Genomic DNA, 17,291 nt, shown 5'->3' on the forward strand with positions numbered 1-17,291 from the left:
GATAATTTTATCATGGTGACAAAAACCATTACAAAACAGGGTGCAATTTGTTTGCCTGTTTATCACCTTAACTTTTCTAAGTTTCATAACAGTGGTCTTAAACTTTTTTCCCGTATTCTACTAAATATATTTTCGATAAATTTTACTTCTATTCCCCCCCCCAAGATATTTAACCGTAAAATTTATCAGTAATTTATTTAAATGATGCTTATTTTAAGAACTGGAGTTCCTGTGCAACATTTTGAATCAGGAAATAGATAAAATATTACCTTTTAACCGGAAGGCAAGTCGAAGCTAATGATGGCAAAATTGTAAATGATAGATTTAATAACAGGACATTTCGTGACAGATTAATTGCTGAGTTTTCCAACTTGTCAAAATTGAACATTTAAACACTGCTATGAAATAATGAATATACACCTGTGTCCACTGTAGTTCAGGATCTACATGCGTCCTAACAAATAATAACACCCTCCATTATTAAAAAAGTAATTTCGTACTGGAAAGAAAAAAGAATGGTCAAAACTACTAGACCATGTTTATGGCTCTATGAGCACACTAAAAGATAACCATTTTTTATCAAAGCATTTTGGTAATGATTTTAGCAAAATTAACAATAAAATATGATTTCGTAATGTGTAATAAGATGTGGTAAATGTAGTAAAATTTAATAGTTTAATCCTGATACCTTAAAGTATAGTATGGAAACCATAAACCATAGCATCATTCGGTTAAATTATTCGGTGTTGATAAGAACCATAATTTCATAAAAACTGAATTTCTGTTTTATCGTTACCATATTAATATGAAAGGGAAAATTACTAAATTAATGATTTTAGTACCGTATAATTTGGCTTTATTTACCAGAATTGTGTTTTTTTCCCTTCAGAAATGGCATTATCTCATATGGTAGTTTTACCAGATTATTTTTCTTCATATGAACACAGAATCATAAACACATAAAAAAGGAGATATTGTTTACCATAATCAAATCTACAAAATACAATTACGGTAGTTTCTTACAGAAATACATTTTAAACTGAGTAAGTTTTTTTGTAAAATCTAGGTCAAATGTTCCCAACCATGCCTATTGATAGAAGAAAATTCTATGATCATCCAAAATAAAGAGCAATTGAGTGCAGCTGCATGTAGAAAACAAATCTTTAAAATGGCTAAGAATAATGAGAAATGTCTAGTCCATAAGGTAAACATAAGTATATACTTGAGTTTCAATGACTGTTGAGTCAATAATATTTTTGTCTTTTTCTATTGTATTTGAAGAATAAAAATCGCCGACTGAAGTGTGTTTTTTACTGTAGAATGAGCTCGGTAAATGATGTAGTATTGCGAAAATGCATAGAAACAAAATATGGCATTAGTTCCCCTTTTTTGTCATTGGTAAATATTTTTTGCGTAGTCTCTGTTCATTTTGTCGCAATTTATATTCTGTACTTTCAACATAGAAATAATTTTAAGGAAATATAAAATAAAGAAAATAACTTTTCACGGAAAATAATTGAGTCTTTTGTAAATTAAGGTTTGGGGTGACTCCACGTTAGAGGGACAATGTAAATTATAATTTTATGTAATCTTTTTTTGAATATGACAAAAAGTATTTTGTCAGATTTGGTACTGAGATATTTATTATTAAGCACACTGAAAAAATACTTTATTTGAACGACATATTTATTAATTTCATGCAAGATAAACATGCAGTCACTTTACTTCAATTGATGTAGATTTTAAATAAAATAAAAAGAATTGAATTATGTAGAATTAAACTAGTTTTTCTTTTATTTTCTTTCATTAGCTTTTTTTCAAATGTAACAAAAATGCAACGTAAATCATCATACAAATATTTTTAACAATAACTAATATTGTGTAATAATTTATATTACGTAAGAGAACAGCAACATTGCTTGAAAAGTTTAGAAATTAGCATTGGTACTAATGATATGTATATCAGAAGTTTATAATCATAATGCTATAAATAGCATAGCTCATAATTATTTTCAGTCATTAGCATTATTTAAGAATTAAGCAATTGTTCTAGCAACTGTCAAAATAAAAATATCGCTAAAAACATTCAATTATCAAAACCTCTGACTAAGTATCAAAAAATTAAGAGTACTTTCCTAATAAAATCCAGCATTGGTACAATTTGTCAATTGTTATCATAATACCATAGAATATGGCATAAAAATAATTTTTTCGATTAAATTTACTTTTCGGTATTGTAATTTTTACTAAATGTGTGGTAATAAAAACAATAATTTTGAAAATCAAGGTTTTCTTTTAACCGTTATATGTACGAGTAAATTATCAAATGCATGATATAAATATTTTGGTTTTATTCACCAGAATATGGTTCTTTTTCACCAGAAATGGCATTACTAATCAATACCGTAAATTTACCAGAATTTTTTTCTCCTAGAAAAACTTCCAACAAAATCAAAAATGTAAACTATCCAACTCTACTTGATACGTAAAAAATAACTTACTCTTAATTTTAAAATGTATCAAACTAATTAAAAAAAGATGTAATTATGCTAAAAGACGAAATAACTTATGCATCATTATAATAAAAAGTTACTTGGAACTTTGCTTGCAATTTTCAATTCATAATTACATAATTCTTTTTTTATGATTTTGGTAGTTTTTATATTTATACATACCATACAATATGCATTTTATTTTTTAATCTACATACATCTAATTCTAAAACGTAAATTAATTTTCTAGACACAGAAAAAATTTCATAAAAATGCATAACCAGACATTTTAATGAATTTCAAATAAACTATAAAAATATGCATAAAAGTATTCAAAACAAACTTTGTCAGTGTTAATAACCAGTCGGTAAGGATAAAAATAATTTTAAAAAATTAATGCAAAATTCAAGATATTAATATTAAAAAGATCGCTTATTAGGTTTTTGTATAAAGAAAGGCATAATACGCTTGTAACTGTCACTTAATATTTCAGTAACCATCTCTAGCCTGGAGGAGTTATTTTAAACAGCTTGTATCAATCAACGCATACTTATTATCGCTTTATTTTAAAGAAAAAAGGTACTAAAATGTCAAAGTTCTTTAAGATTATAGCAAATCTAGATTAAATGTATATTATTGACTTTACTTAGCAATAAAAGATTCCCGTAATAGAAGTTAAAAAGTTAAGAAACCTCTAATAAAGCAAATAATTGCTTTCTTAAATTGGTTGAAATTTCTCGCATAGAAGTCATTTTAATTATATTCTTGATATTTTAAAATGAAATAAAAATGAGCTTTAATTTCTATCTTTTCAGCTTTCTATAATTAAAAGCTTTGATTTGAATTAGAGCTGCCAATTACTTTCTATTTCTTTTTTCTTATTGAAAGATAAGTTATTGCTTATTTTTCTTCAATATTATCATTCTGTAATGAACTTTAATTTAGGTTGAAATATAAAAATGTCTTTGTGCAATTAATTCTTCTATGAAAATTAAAATGGTCGGAATGTTTTGTACATTTCATAACTCATTTTTAATAAAAATAAAAGGCATCGAATTTAACTTAGGTAATTTAAAATTATTATCCAAACAAAGCAGTAAATGGATTTTTCATTAAATAATTCTAAAGCGTTTTTAATTGGTTTCTCATTTACGTCCTTATTTCTAGTATTGTATAATACGTATATAAGTTTTTATATTTAGTGAATAAATTCTTAATTCCGACAATATTACGTTGTACTTTATCGGTTGATGATGAGGTTTGAAAATTCATTATTAATTTATGTCTTACTTGCTTCAAGGTATATGAGAACAGCAAGATACACAATATTTGCTGAAACATTTTTGCTCTTGCATAAATATTTAAATTTATAATTTTTGCTTTTAATTTTGTCTTTTCATTCATTTGATTTGACTTATTATTTATATGCCTAAGTTATTATTTTTTGAAAACTGTAATATGAGAATATAGGATTCATGAAAACTGAAAATATGTGATTTTTACTCAGTGGAAAAAGTTTGTCTAAAACTACTAGAGTATGGTAGTATTTATCCTGTTTCCAGCTCAATGGGAACACCAAAAACTTCAGTAATTTTTACCGAAGAGCTTCATTAATGATTTTTGTAAAATTAGCAATAAAATATAGCTTATAACAACATGGCTTAAAAACAATTTAATCGGGTAAACTTGCTTTCCAAATTTGTATTTTTTTCTAAATGTGTGGTAATAAGAACTATAATTTTGAAAACCAAATTTTCCGGTAAACTGTTATCATATCCAAATAAATGGTTTAAACACGATATATTTTTCTTTTATTAGCCAAAATTATGTTTTTTGTTGTTGCCAGAAATGCCATTACTAAACAATAATGTAATTTTTCAGAATTTTTTTCCAAGTATTTTAGAGGAAAATGGAAGGCTTTACCCAATAATTACATTAAAAACAATTTTTATCATAATAAAATTTTTAAGTTTACATTATTTGATAGCTCCTACTTCTCCTATGCTTACATTATTTTTTTTATTTAAATTATAAAATGCGCTCTTTCAACGATTTCTCTAAAGTTTAAGAACTGGGTCACATTTGACATACACTGCGCCTAAAGAAATATAAAATATTTATTCACTAGCAAATCTGAAATAAAATTTATCAAGTAATTTAGTTTGAATCAGTCTGGTGCTCATCGGCTTAATGAGCTTTTAAATATGAAAAAGGTAGACTTATCCAAATCTACCATGTTTTTCACCCTTTTAAAGAGATGAAAAAGAAGTTATAACTTGTGCTCATTCTAAAATAACTCGCAACAGTCGGTAAAATAACTGGTAGCAGTTTATCCATCCAATTAAAAATAAAGTTAACGGTTGAAAACATTTATTTACCTTTACGATTTTGAACCCGTTTTCAACTCAAAACGAAACTATACGTTTTTTGTACCCATTTACAACTGGCATGATTTCCCAAACCGTAAAAATTAAATTTAACAGGACATTGGAGTTTACGTTATCTTAGAGTTTTTGTAAGGTGATTGACATTAGATTTAGGTTGTAGTTAGATGTGTTTTGTCAAAAAAAACCATAGAATGTGGCTTACTTAGTTTATCTAGTGGTGCCATCTATTGTAAAAGATAGAAAATACTAGATTTTTTTTTCTAATATGCAGTTCTGTGGTGGCTCTGTTCTGTTCTGTTTATTCGGGAATGAGAGTTACGTATAGATAATTCAGAGTCACCAATTGAGGAGTGCAAGACGCTGGAACCTCCTCATGTGCTGATTGAAATATTGTGGTGTCAACGCTGAAAACGCACACTTAGTCTTATAAAATTATTGGGCATCTGTTGTTGGGTTAGACATTCGATGATGGAAAATAGTAATATGATTCCGTAACTCTGATCAGAAAGTCTTGCTTTCAGATTTTGAAGAGTGTACGCTTAGTTCTCAATGATTGTGGGCCTAATTGGAGCATGTAAAATTCTGCTTTTTAACCACATTAGGTGAAAACAGAAAGTAAACCATTTTTTCTCACAATTAGCAATTTGAATACCACCTTATTTCACTGTTTTGGTTGATGATTGTAAAATAACGATGGAATAAATTATCATTTAACTATTCTTTGGAAATTTTTAACAGTGTAGGACTTAAGCTTTTACACCCACTTTCCAAAATCTTATATCAGATTTTCTTAGTTTAATATGATGGACATTTTATCAATTTTAGTTTTATAGATTTTATAGAAATTTGTTTAAAATTGCATGAAATATTAGTAAATGGGAAGAAAAAGTTAAAAACAGTAGTGAGTTGCTGTTGAGCTCTTTGTTACTATTAAACTTTTCGCATTAAAATAGATATTGTGATGCCACAATTGGCATTACATATTTCCTAACATTTTAAGAATATCTCTAATTACTTAAACTTATTTTATTAATCGAATTATATTTAAATTAAATAAAAGAGTTAATCTTTTAAAGCGAACATAAAATAGTTTATTATTTTCTTATCGATCAATGTAACGGCTAACTTTTTATTTCAATACTAATGTAGACTCATTAATTCACTGCCGCGCCTAATCGAAAACAGAAGTCTATTTATAACTCTTTATTAAAAATTTTTTACCTGGAATATGTTTCAGTAACAGGGTTACTTTAATCCCCACAGTTGACTCGTGGTCGCCAAATTATTTTCAAACCCAATATAGATTATGCGGGGTTGGCTTTGTTTTGGCTATGTTATATTTTGATAATTCGCCAATTTTGGATCTTCTTTCCATGCCTCTCCTGTGTGCGTTAGGAACAAATACATTTACTTTCAATTTCAAATTTGTGGCGACTGGGAGTGCTCTTGCCGGCCTCCCTAGTCACAACCGGTGAATATCATTCATGTTGTAAAAACTCTCGATGTGGAGAAAGTGTTTAATTTGATCCCTTTAAGGGATTTCTCTTCTTTAATATGATTATATTTGTTTGAATTATGGCCATTTTTCAACAATTAATAAATTAGTTTTGTTCGAACAATTTCTATTGTTTCTTTAAGACAATTATAATTTTTTTACATCTATAATAAAGATGCGTTGGTAACGGTCAAAAAGCCTTGATGAGTTCTATACTTCCACTATATGCTAATAATGGCGATCACAGACCCCATAGGTATACATTAAGAAGTCATAGCTTGCATGTAAGGAAATGTTATAATTACTATAAAATATTTTAGACAAATTAAGACAGTAACATTAATATTGAAAAAAAGCCTAAACCTTATGTATAAATAGCATAAAGGTAGCAGACAACATTGTTAGGACTAATTTACTTCTTTTTTCATGGTTTTATTTTTTTATATTATAGTAGGACAACTTTTATTACATAATGCTATCAAACAGGTCAGTCTGAAGCGTTCAAGTAATAGTATTGTGGTTGACTTGGCAAACTCTTGCCATGCAGTGAAAATATTTTAGATATACTATTTTGACGCATGAATTTAGTCACATAATTGTTAAAAATATTAACACGTAAAAATCCAATCGCATTGTTTTATTCTTCTAATATTTACTTGAAAAATATAAACACTTGGAAAATGATTTTTATTTGAATCTAAGTAATTACTGTGGATATTATATTAAATTCTTTAATCAGTATTGTGAAGAAATTCACCACGATTAGTGTTATATCTTCGTCTCTTTTGTTTGTTTCATCCATCCTTTTTAACTTATTTTCTTGTCAGGTATATTTTATAGCACTGTCAAATTTCATTTTTTTACCTTGAGTTTTATGCATTGTTTAGATATAAATCTCTATTTCCATTAAATCGATTAAAATCTTGCTACTCAGGAATTTTTCGAGTGCTCAAAAAGTACTTTTTTTAATCTTCTGTTAAATATGTTTTAAAACAAGACGAGTAATATATGTAGTTGAAAAATTTGCTCGGATAAAATTAAGTCAAAAATATAATAAATTGTGAATATTAACAGTTTCCAAGATCGCTTTAAAGTTTTTTTTTTGTAAAACCTGATTCTAGATTACAAAAGATGTTAAAAAAATAAGCGAAAAAAATACACTACTACATAATCATGAATTGATGGATTTGCCTTTCTAACTCGGTCGATGATTTTCTACCGAAGTGGGAAAAAATTAATCACACTGGGAAAAATCTCGAAGCGGAATAATTAACCTCATACTGTAATTCAGTGAGACAGCTCTAAGACTATTTACAACTATCTATGATAGAAGATGTTGATCATAAAGAAACTTGTAATATTATACTAAAAGAAGTGGGAAAAAATAATAAAAACACACCGAAGAAAATTTGATTAGTAATTTTATTTCCTTCAATGCACTTTACGTTAGGAAAAACATCGAGAATTAGTTTTTTTTCCTTGACTAGGTTTTTTATTTGATTTTATATTAGAATTTAGAGCTGTCTCTTTCAATATCTTCTAAAAGAACTGTTTAATCATATATCATCTTAAATATGGATAAAAAAGGGCTAAAAAAGATGAGTTAATTATTATCTGAAATTTTGTGCGACCATACGTAAAAGTTGGATTTATTAAATAATCACATTAAGTTAGATTTGTACATCGGGAAAAATAATTAATCTTATAGTGAAATACGGAATTTATACCGGGAATTAGAAATTATGTAAATAATGGCGCGTAATGGTTAAAAAAGTTTCTTTCATTGAAATATTTTTTTCATTTAATGAATAATTCAGTATTCTTTTTACAATGAGTCATTGCATTGTATGCGTAAAGAAGCTTTTATGATAAATATTTATTATAATGGTATTTTGATAAATTTCAACGAATCTAAATATTTTCCATTTTTAAAATTTTTGGATTAAGGGTAGATGACTTAATAATTATCGAAGGCTTAATTTTAGAAGATTTATAATGATGATATTAACTAGATTAAGTCATGTTGGATTTGTCTAGTGCGGTGCGCAAAGAAAAAAAAATGGAATACGCAGAATTACTTTTGATCTGATGATCGGATCTTCACTTTTCTGGTATCGTATGCTATTATTTAATTGAAATTACTAGGCATGTATTAAAAAGTTAATGACACGTATATTATGTTTGTAGATGTATTTCCCATAGTACTTAAGAATTAATATAATAATGCCAAGAAATTATTCCTGGCATATTGAGCGATAAATACCTTAGAGGTTATGGTTTATTATTGAATATATCAGAAATTGTATGTGAAATAAGAAAGATTTCAATATCCAAGAAAAACTTCACTATAGCATATAATGCCATTAATATTTTCAGTTTATTAGATAAAAATGATTGTATCAGTTAAGTGAGTTCAAAACGCTAATACAAAATAGTCAATGAAAAATGCTTTTTCGGGTTAAAAAGGAAGCTTTCTGTATACAAGTCAATATATGAAAATTACGTTGTATTTGTAATAACTGCAGTCTCAGAAATATCGATTTCTAGTTGGAGAATAATATTGATATCTTGGTCTAGAACACAGTGCAAATTTGCTTGAGTTGTACCAACTATCGTATTGTTAAGTTATAGAGGTATACTGATATGGCGCCATATTAAGTTTGCAGCAAATTTGAACGATTATGTGATTCAACACGTTTTAAAAATTCCAACTCAATGTAAATTCTAGCTTGAGCTTTTTAGGAACCAAGTTTTATTAAGAAGCTCCCCTTTGTGTTTCATTTTAAGTATTAAAAATTATTGTATTCTTAAATCAAAATTATTCTTCTTCTAAATAGAACTCATAAAAAATCAAAACAGTTTTAAGAGAAAGCGCGGAATGAGCGAATCAAAAGTAATTCAAAAACAATGATGACAAGAATGTTATAGTATAAACTCTTGATCATAAATTAATGGGCTTCATAGCAAGAAAGTGCAAAATAGATTTAGAGAAATTACTCTTTTCAGTGTTTAATATGGAGTATTACCCTTTTAGATGCCAATGCAGGTCTTTTACTGAACTTTTATGCCACTTTTCGAGATTGAAAAATTATAGGATGAAATAATAATTGTTAGATGAATGACGAAGTTGAAATGAAGATGAACTGGTGGTACACAAAGCTTCTTAACATACTTATATAATGCTTTTAGATCTCAGTCGAATACCTAAGAAGAAACGGGGCACCTATTGGAAAAACGTAACCCAGGTAGCAAAATTATATTTTCTAACATTAGAAAGAGGCAATATAATACTGCCGTGCTAGAAAACGTTAGACTCCTGAATCCTATGTTCAAAAATTAGAACTAATGTTATATAACATTAAATGGTGTTCAATCTAACATTCGAACTTCTAAAATTATCATCTATTTCATTACTTTTGGTCCAGCGCCACCTTTTTATGAAAGGGCATCCCATATTATTAATAAATAAACAGTTATTTATGAAAGAAAATAATAAATTAAATATTAATTAAAATATCATTATTAGCCAATGAACTTTTATGATAGCAAACGCAAGAAAATATTAGTGGAAGTCAATTCTGTTCGCGAACGGTAGAACTCGAAAAACTTTTTTCAGCTGTTGAGTTGTAACTTTTTCGCGATTGTTCACATTGCCTCGTCATATTGTCCGTGATCGGCAGTTTTTGTTTCAACTACCTAAGGCATTTAAAATTTAGTAATTTTTAGTAAACTTTATAAGTTTCAATGATAGTTACACGATACATTAAAGTAGTATAGTATGTAATGTTTTTCCTTTAGTTAAAATTCAGCTAGAACAGTAATGTAAAGCACGATGTATCTGAGAGGGGTTGATGTTGTAGTAACATTCTGTGTACTTAATAAACTTGACAGCTTAATTAAAACGTTTAAGAATTAATTTATTGATCCTGTATCTAATAAAGTCAGTAAATATTAGGTATTGTGATCATTATTGACATTATTGTTCGCACGTAGTAGTTGACTTCTCTGTTAAAACGTATTGTCTAGGTATAAATAATGAGTACTGTAATTAGTTCAGAATATGCTTGTAAAACAACGTTTGCTTAGTAATTAATCTCTGACAAAGTTTTTCTGCAACAATGAAGAAGATAAAAATAATTGTCTGTAAACAAATTACCCATGTTGAAACAATTAAAAAATCAATTATCTGCTACTTTTAGTTCAGTTAAACCATTACATCGTAGAATATTTATAGTTAAATACAAACAATATTATTACCGTATTAAAATTCCACGTTTAAAATAGCGTCAAACAATAAATTAAACCTTATTATTTAAATTTCTTGAATATAGCATGTATGCTTTTAATGTATCATTATTCATATTATTTTGGAAATGTTTAAAAAATAAACAATAATATGGTCTATTCAAAATGGTGTTTATGTTGAATAAGGAGCAGAGCTGGAAAGTTGGTATAATTTTTATGGAGATATTTCCGTATCGTATCGTGTTCGCTCATTATGTCCAAGGTCGATTTCGCCCACGCCAGTTTTGGTAGTATCTCCTGTGACCCGAAATATCAGAAAAGTACCTTGACTTCTCTGGATGTAGTTGGAGTAAAAAAAATCAGAGTATGAAGTGGCTAGCTAGATCTTCAAACGAGAATCTAATACAGTTTGTATGCGATGTTCCTGACAGAGCAATTGCGGCTCACCCTCCATCTCCCCAAAACCCTTATGGGCTTGAGAACTGCGTTAAAAGAACAGTAGAATTTATTGTTCCAAAAAACTTAAATTTATTGTTTCTAAACAAGAGTAGCATGAGAGTTTGTCGTGAGATTTGTCGTAAAGGCATGCATGCCACATATTAAACCTTCTACAAACTCTCTTTTTTTACACCATTTTCGGACTATGTTGCTGACATGCCCCATAATTATAGCACTAAACTCGTGCAAAAACGTTTTTATTATTATCGTTTTTGTCATACTTTGGAACGATATCATATAAAACTTCACTTGGTTCAGCTATTTTATTTTTACTTTTTAGCAAAAATGTATTTATTCTTCAACTTTTGGTCGAGAGTACGTACCTATTCCTCACAAAAAAGTAGTTTTTACTAAACACAGGGCATTTATTTTCTAACTACACACATTATTTAGAAATTTATGTATTCATATTTTTAAATGAATAGAAGGTTTGATTGAAAGGTCTGAGAACACGAACTTCAATATCTCTTTATTTACATATCCCGTGCACTTTTTTCTCTCTCTTAACAAACAATACTATATTATATAACTTCAGTCTAAAACTGATTATTCATGTTCGGAAAAAAATATCTAAGAAAAGTTAATAAATCGGGAAAACTTTCACAAAAGATTTATTACTCTTGATATTAATTTTCTTAAACTAAAATATTCCCATTTCCTTAAGGAAATACAATTTTACAGCTTTCAACTCCATCAGAATATTAAACTAAGAGAATGTTGTAATTCAAACTCATCTAAGATTTTACTTCAAACTTTTCCAGAAATCCAAATTAAATTCTGTCTCCTGTACCTTTGATGCCGCGAGATCATTTTCCCGAAGAAAACAAAGACTGTAGAAGATATCAACTCAAGTTCCACAACCCTACCTTTTCAATAAAATGAAAGTGAGGCACCGTTATCATTAATTCATTTACTCTAGATGGATACGTTTCTTTTCAAAAGTTTCTCTGACACCCAGTTGTCATTTGTTACGCTTGGCGCCCAAAAAAATAAATACTTATGCAGGAGTCTGCCCCCCTTTTTGAAGATTTCTGGGATGTTCAATCAATATATTCAGCCACGGGTGGCAGCAAAGTGATCCATTGGCGGAAGTGTCTGGCGCCAGGATTCCTTTTGTCCTCTTTATGCCGTACTTGACAGCAACTAGTCTAGAATTTATCCAGTAACTTTAATCCTACATACGTGACATTAAGAAACATGATTTTACCAGTGTCTTTCTGATTCACTGGGCCGGTATAATACTTAAGGTCTCGTGTTCCAAATACCGCATAGCTACGTTAATATCAAAAGAAGTAAAAGATCATTGCCTTCTCGAGAACTCTGATAAAGTCAATTAAAGTGCTTTCTGTTGCTTCATTTTCACAAATTATGAAGGGTAATATATCATTGTCTTACATAGACAATATATCATTATCATTCTTAATGATGTCGTGTTTGTTTCTGTTGTGCTTAAACGGGAAATCTGTTGAAAGCTTAATTCATAAAATAGCTTCTTCTCTTAGTGATTAATTTATGCATTGTAGTACCAGCTGAACTACTATTTCATTTTAATGATCCTTTGATTATATTTAAGACATGACTACAAAATAAAACGTGCTTTCAATTCAATCTATTCTAAGGCACAAATTCTTAAATATTGAAATACCTGATATAATATTGTACAAAATTTGAAAGTATATTTTTAATAATAAGGAACCTTCAATTTTTTTTAAAAATGAAACTTGAAACTGCCATATTTGTTTCACTTCGCACCGCAAGGTCAAATTATACTCCACTGAAGCAAACTTTGATAACATTTTCAAGATTTTTTCCACAATGTTTTTGAAATTTTGATAAAATAACTGCATCATTTTAATAAAGATAAATACACTTTTTTTTACTTATTTTAATTTTCTAAAATTTTTTTTTGTTGTTTATAAGAATAGCTTTTTTGATTAACTTATTTACTTATTCACAGCTTAATTGCTCATTTTTTTTAAAGTTTTTTTTTTTAAAGATGTGTGTTAATTCGTTGGAATATTAATTATGGAAAAATTATCGTGTCACATACAGCTCAAATTTAAACTTGACTTTTAAGAGTTTTTTTGAAGAAGATACAATGACAATTTGAAGATGCAATAAAGAAGACGTAAAAATATCAGTGTTCAAATAAAAAGCAGTGAACAAGGCTAAATTAATCCCCAATTTTCACAACTAACTTTTTCTATTTTTGTCGACCGAATAAATAATGATAATTTTTGCAGTTGTTTATGCTTACTTGATTAATACAAAAGGATGAATACAGTTTTCTAAGTATTAAAGATAGATCCATGATGCACTAATTGTAATGAAGATGATTTATTGCTCATTTTTAAAAATTAAGTTTTATATATCAAGTCTAATTATTATTTTGCATTTGTGCGTTTTTTTTAACTTTAACAGGAAAAGGGTTTCCTTTCATCAAAATAGTTCTTTTTTCCAAGATAAAGTAAAAAATTCAACTAAGTAATTAGTTTTCATAAGAATGCTTTCTGACTAACTTTTCTGAATATTGAAGTATACTCACTGATTTTCTAAAGCTAACTTTTGTATATGATTTTCATTTTAAGTCTAAAGCCTAGCGGGTAAGAACCATTTCATATTTCTCGTTTTGTGTGTCTGTACTTGTTTAATGTAAATAGAAACTATCAAAGCACTCCGAAAAATATGGAAGTAAGTAAACTTCATGTTGCTTTTTACCTTGCAATAAATTATGAAAAACTTGTTTCCAAACTTCTCGATAAAAATTTGATTATTTCTTATTTTATGACATTCCATCGCAGAAGTATCAAATCCTACCTTATTTTATTGAAATAATATTCTTATTTCGAAATTTATTCTCCTAAAAAATCTATATATCTTAAGCAAATCGAAATATTTTTGACGTGCTTTAGATTTTAAAGACACTCTATGCAATTCTTTCTGATTTTGAAAGGTAATTTGGTCTCTCAGTGTCAGTATAAAAATTCACGGAGGATGAAAGAAGAAAACGAAGATGTAGACAACTTTGGTTGTTAAAGAATTTTATACGTAATTTTGCATCATTAAATATATAAAAGGCAATTGTTCAATTTTATTGAACATTTAAAACTCCCATTATGAAAACGCAATTTATTTAAAAACAACAACAATATCCTGTTATTGGTTTAATCTCACTTTTTTAGTTCTGTATATATTGTTAAGATTTAATGCCAAGCATTGCATAGATTTTAATATATTGGTTGTCTATATCACGATAATTGGTTCAAATACAAAACTGTTGTGCGGGATTTATTATATAAAAGTAAACATAGTTCTAATCTCGTAAAAGCTGTTGGCACTACCCAGGGGGCACGTGCAGTTTAAAGTAATCCATAGATTTGGGAAGCAAAAAATGTGTCTATTAGTGTAGAGTAACTTTTGAGACTAAGAAAAAGAAGTGGTCCTTGATATTTGATCTTTGATATTTGATCCTTAATATCCCTAACCCGGTGACTGAGAAAGTATCTTCTCAAAAATTGGGGTCGGGGTATATATTTCTCATTTTAGGGTAATTAGTTTTATTCTGTTCACTGTAACATGTGAAACCTAGAATTTTCCCATCGGGCAGGAATACTGTCGCTAGTTTTGGTCGAAATGGACAAATACCGTTTAGCAAAGTCACCTTCTTTGAAAGATGAAAACCTTTATAATCGTTATTGGGAGAGGCAAGAGAGATTAATTCATGCAAAAATACGTACGAAATTCTGCAGTATAAATAGATAATTAGTTTGTAATAATAACCTCTTAATTAAGTAAGTTTCTTATAGAAAAATATGCTTGGCAGGCAGTTTTCTGAAATTTCTTTAAAAATTAAAATTGATTTTCTCAAACTCATTAAAAGATTATCATAACGTGCTAATCCTGCGAGCTCTTTAGGACACTCTTTTATGTAAAAATTAATTTATTTTGCCTTATCAAAATTTAAAAAAAAATTGTTAACAATGAGAATTAAAAAAATGTTTTATGGTAACTTAAGAACTAATTGCTCAGTGCATGAATTAATAAGATTACATTTTTTTGGGAAGGTAACGACATCAAATAATATTCAGGAATATATTTTTATGTTATTTTTAATGAAGCATTCAATTCGAAAAATGATAAATTGGTTAAGAATGCTCTAATTATACGAAATTGCTTCATTTAATTAGCACCTCTTTTTGACTATTATTTTGTTGTACAGCTGCCACTAGTGTTTACAGAATTAGCATTCAAAATTACTCAATCGCCGAGAGAATTGGAGATGAGGGGGTGTTTTGGGTAAAAAAGTTCGTTTTGCAAGTCTTAGTCGTTCCCTTCTTTTTAATTTTCTGAAACACTGACTTCAGGATTATTTCCGGATTAAAAAGACTTCCGGGGAAGAGTTCCGCATCCGCCTTATCAAAACCATTTCACTTGCGTATTGCAAGGGGGTGGAAGAAAACCAAGCGGATTGCGAGGAAAGAAGAAAACCGAACTTATTCGTAAAAGTTTGTTTTTATTCTTTCTTAAGAGTTAATTGCTTTTTAATCACTGCAGAGGAAAAAGTTTTGACATTTCCGTAATTAAAATCCCCGAGATTAATTTCATATGTGTGGACGCTGCTCTTGTTTAACGCAAGTAAAACAGAAGCAATTTTTTCGGACAATTTTTTTCCCCCAGTAAAATCGGGACATTTTTTTTTCTACTTCTTCTTTGATGCGTTTTCTTTAAGTTCAGAAAACGCTGAGAAAATTTTTGAGTTTTCTTTCTTTAAACTGACGGTTGATTTAAAGCGAAACGTAAATATTTACCATAAGTTAGGTAGTTCATTATTCCAATTTTCCTGCCGAATGACTCCTCGATAATTAAGCGCAAATGAAGCGAAAGTAATTACTTAAATTTAAACATTTAAAAATGGATCTACTTTGCATTCTTTATTTTTAATTAATGTTTTACTGCTACGAGCTTCTGAGCAAACGCAACATGTAGGGAGTGCAATTACATTCTTATATTTGCTTTGGCAGTTCTTAAATTTTTACTGTGGGAACTTAATTTATTTGATTTGCATGGGTGCTGCAGTCAAATGCATGCAAAGTTTAGACAATTAAAGTACAAATTGTGATTTACAGTTTAAAATAAATATGTTTTTTCTGAAAAATACCATTTGCTAAGCAAACAATTCTGAATTAATTGAAGTGATTTCTTTTGAGTGATTGCGCATTTGAAGTCAATTTCAGATTTTCGAGGAAATAAAGAATATATTTATATTTTTAAAGTAAGGTGTAACCAAGCACATTGCAATGAAAATAAATATTCTAGAATAACTTAATTTTCAAAAAGGCACATTGTTTGGATACTCGTTTTTCAAATGGCAATGTTTTGAATTTTTTTTTTATGTAGCATCAGCGAATAAAATATGGTGGTAGTTAGTGAGTATATTTTATTTTTCAACACTGATTTAAGGGAATAACTACTACATTATGAGAGCTTTAGATTAAAACTATCATTACATGTTATTTTTTGACAGGACTGTCGTATTGAAATAATAATACGATATATTTATTCATTTAATTCACTTTCAACTAAAAGATTTCTATTTTTAACACGCCTCTGCAATAAAGTTGAATAAAACATTGCCCATTTCCTTTCGCATTCTATTTTTTAACTTATTTCATCGAGTTCCTCTAATGATCATTTCTCACCCGTTATATTTTAACCGATCTATATTTTGCTAATAATTCTATTTAAAATTCAAAATTAATCGCCAATTCGAACCGCCGATAGCTAACGCATCGCCATTTGGCAGCATCAGAACACGCCTAGGTTCATTTCTTCAAACTTCGAATTTATTATTTTCTGTTGTGTTTTATTTTCATTTACATCTCTCTGCTTTTGCCTTCGTTCAAAAGTGAAGCGGAATGCCAATTTGTTAAATTTTCATGACTTTATGTTAAAATGAAAAATTATTTCTCAATTATATTGTGGTTACTGCGTAATCACGGCTTTTTCATCACTACACGAGCCTAATACGAGAAGGATTATTAAATAAGGGTTATTAAAAAATGGTTTAAACTGTGCCGCAACACGTTTCGTCTTATTTTTGTCAGTCAAGAGAGTTATGGAGATTAAGGCGCCAAAAGAAAAGAGAACGGCACAATGGTACGGCATTATGTAACG

Source organism: Parasteatoda tepidariorum, chromosome X1 (assembly GCF_043381705.1).
Source record: "Parasteatoda tepidariorum isolate YZ-2023 chromosome X1, CAS_Ptep_4.0, whole genome shotgun sequence".
Classification (NCBI taxonomy): Eukaryota; Metazoa; Arthropoda; class Arachnida; order Araneae; family Theridiidae; genus Parasteatoda; species Parasteatoda tepidariorum.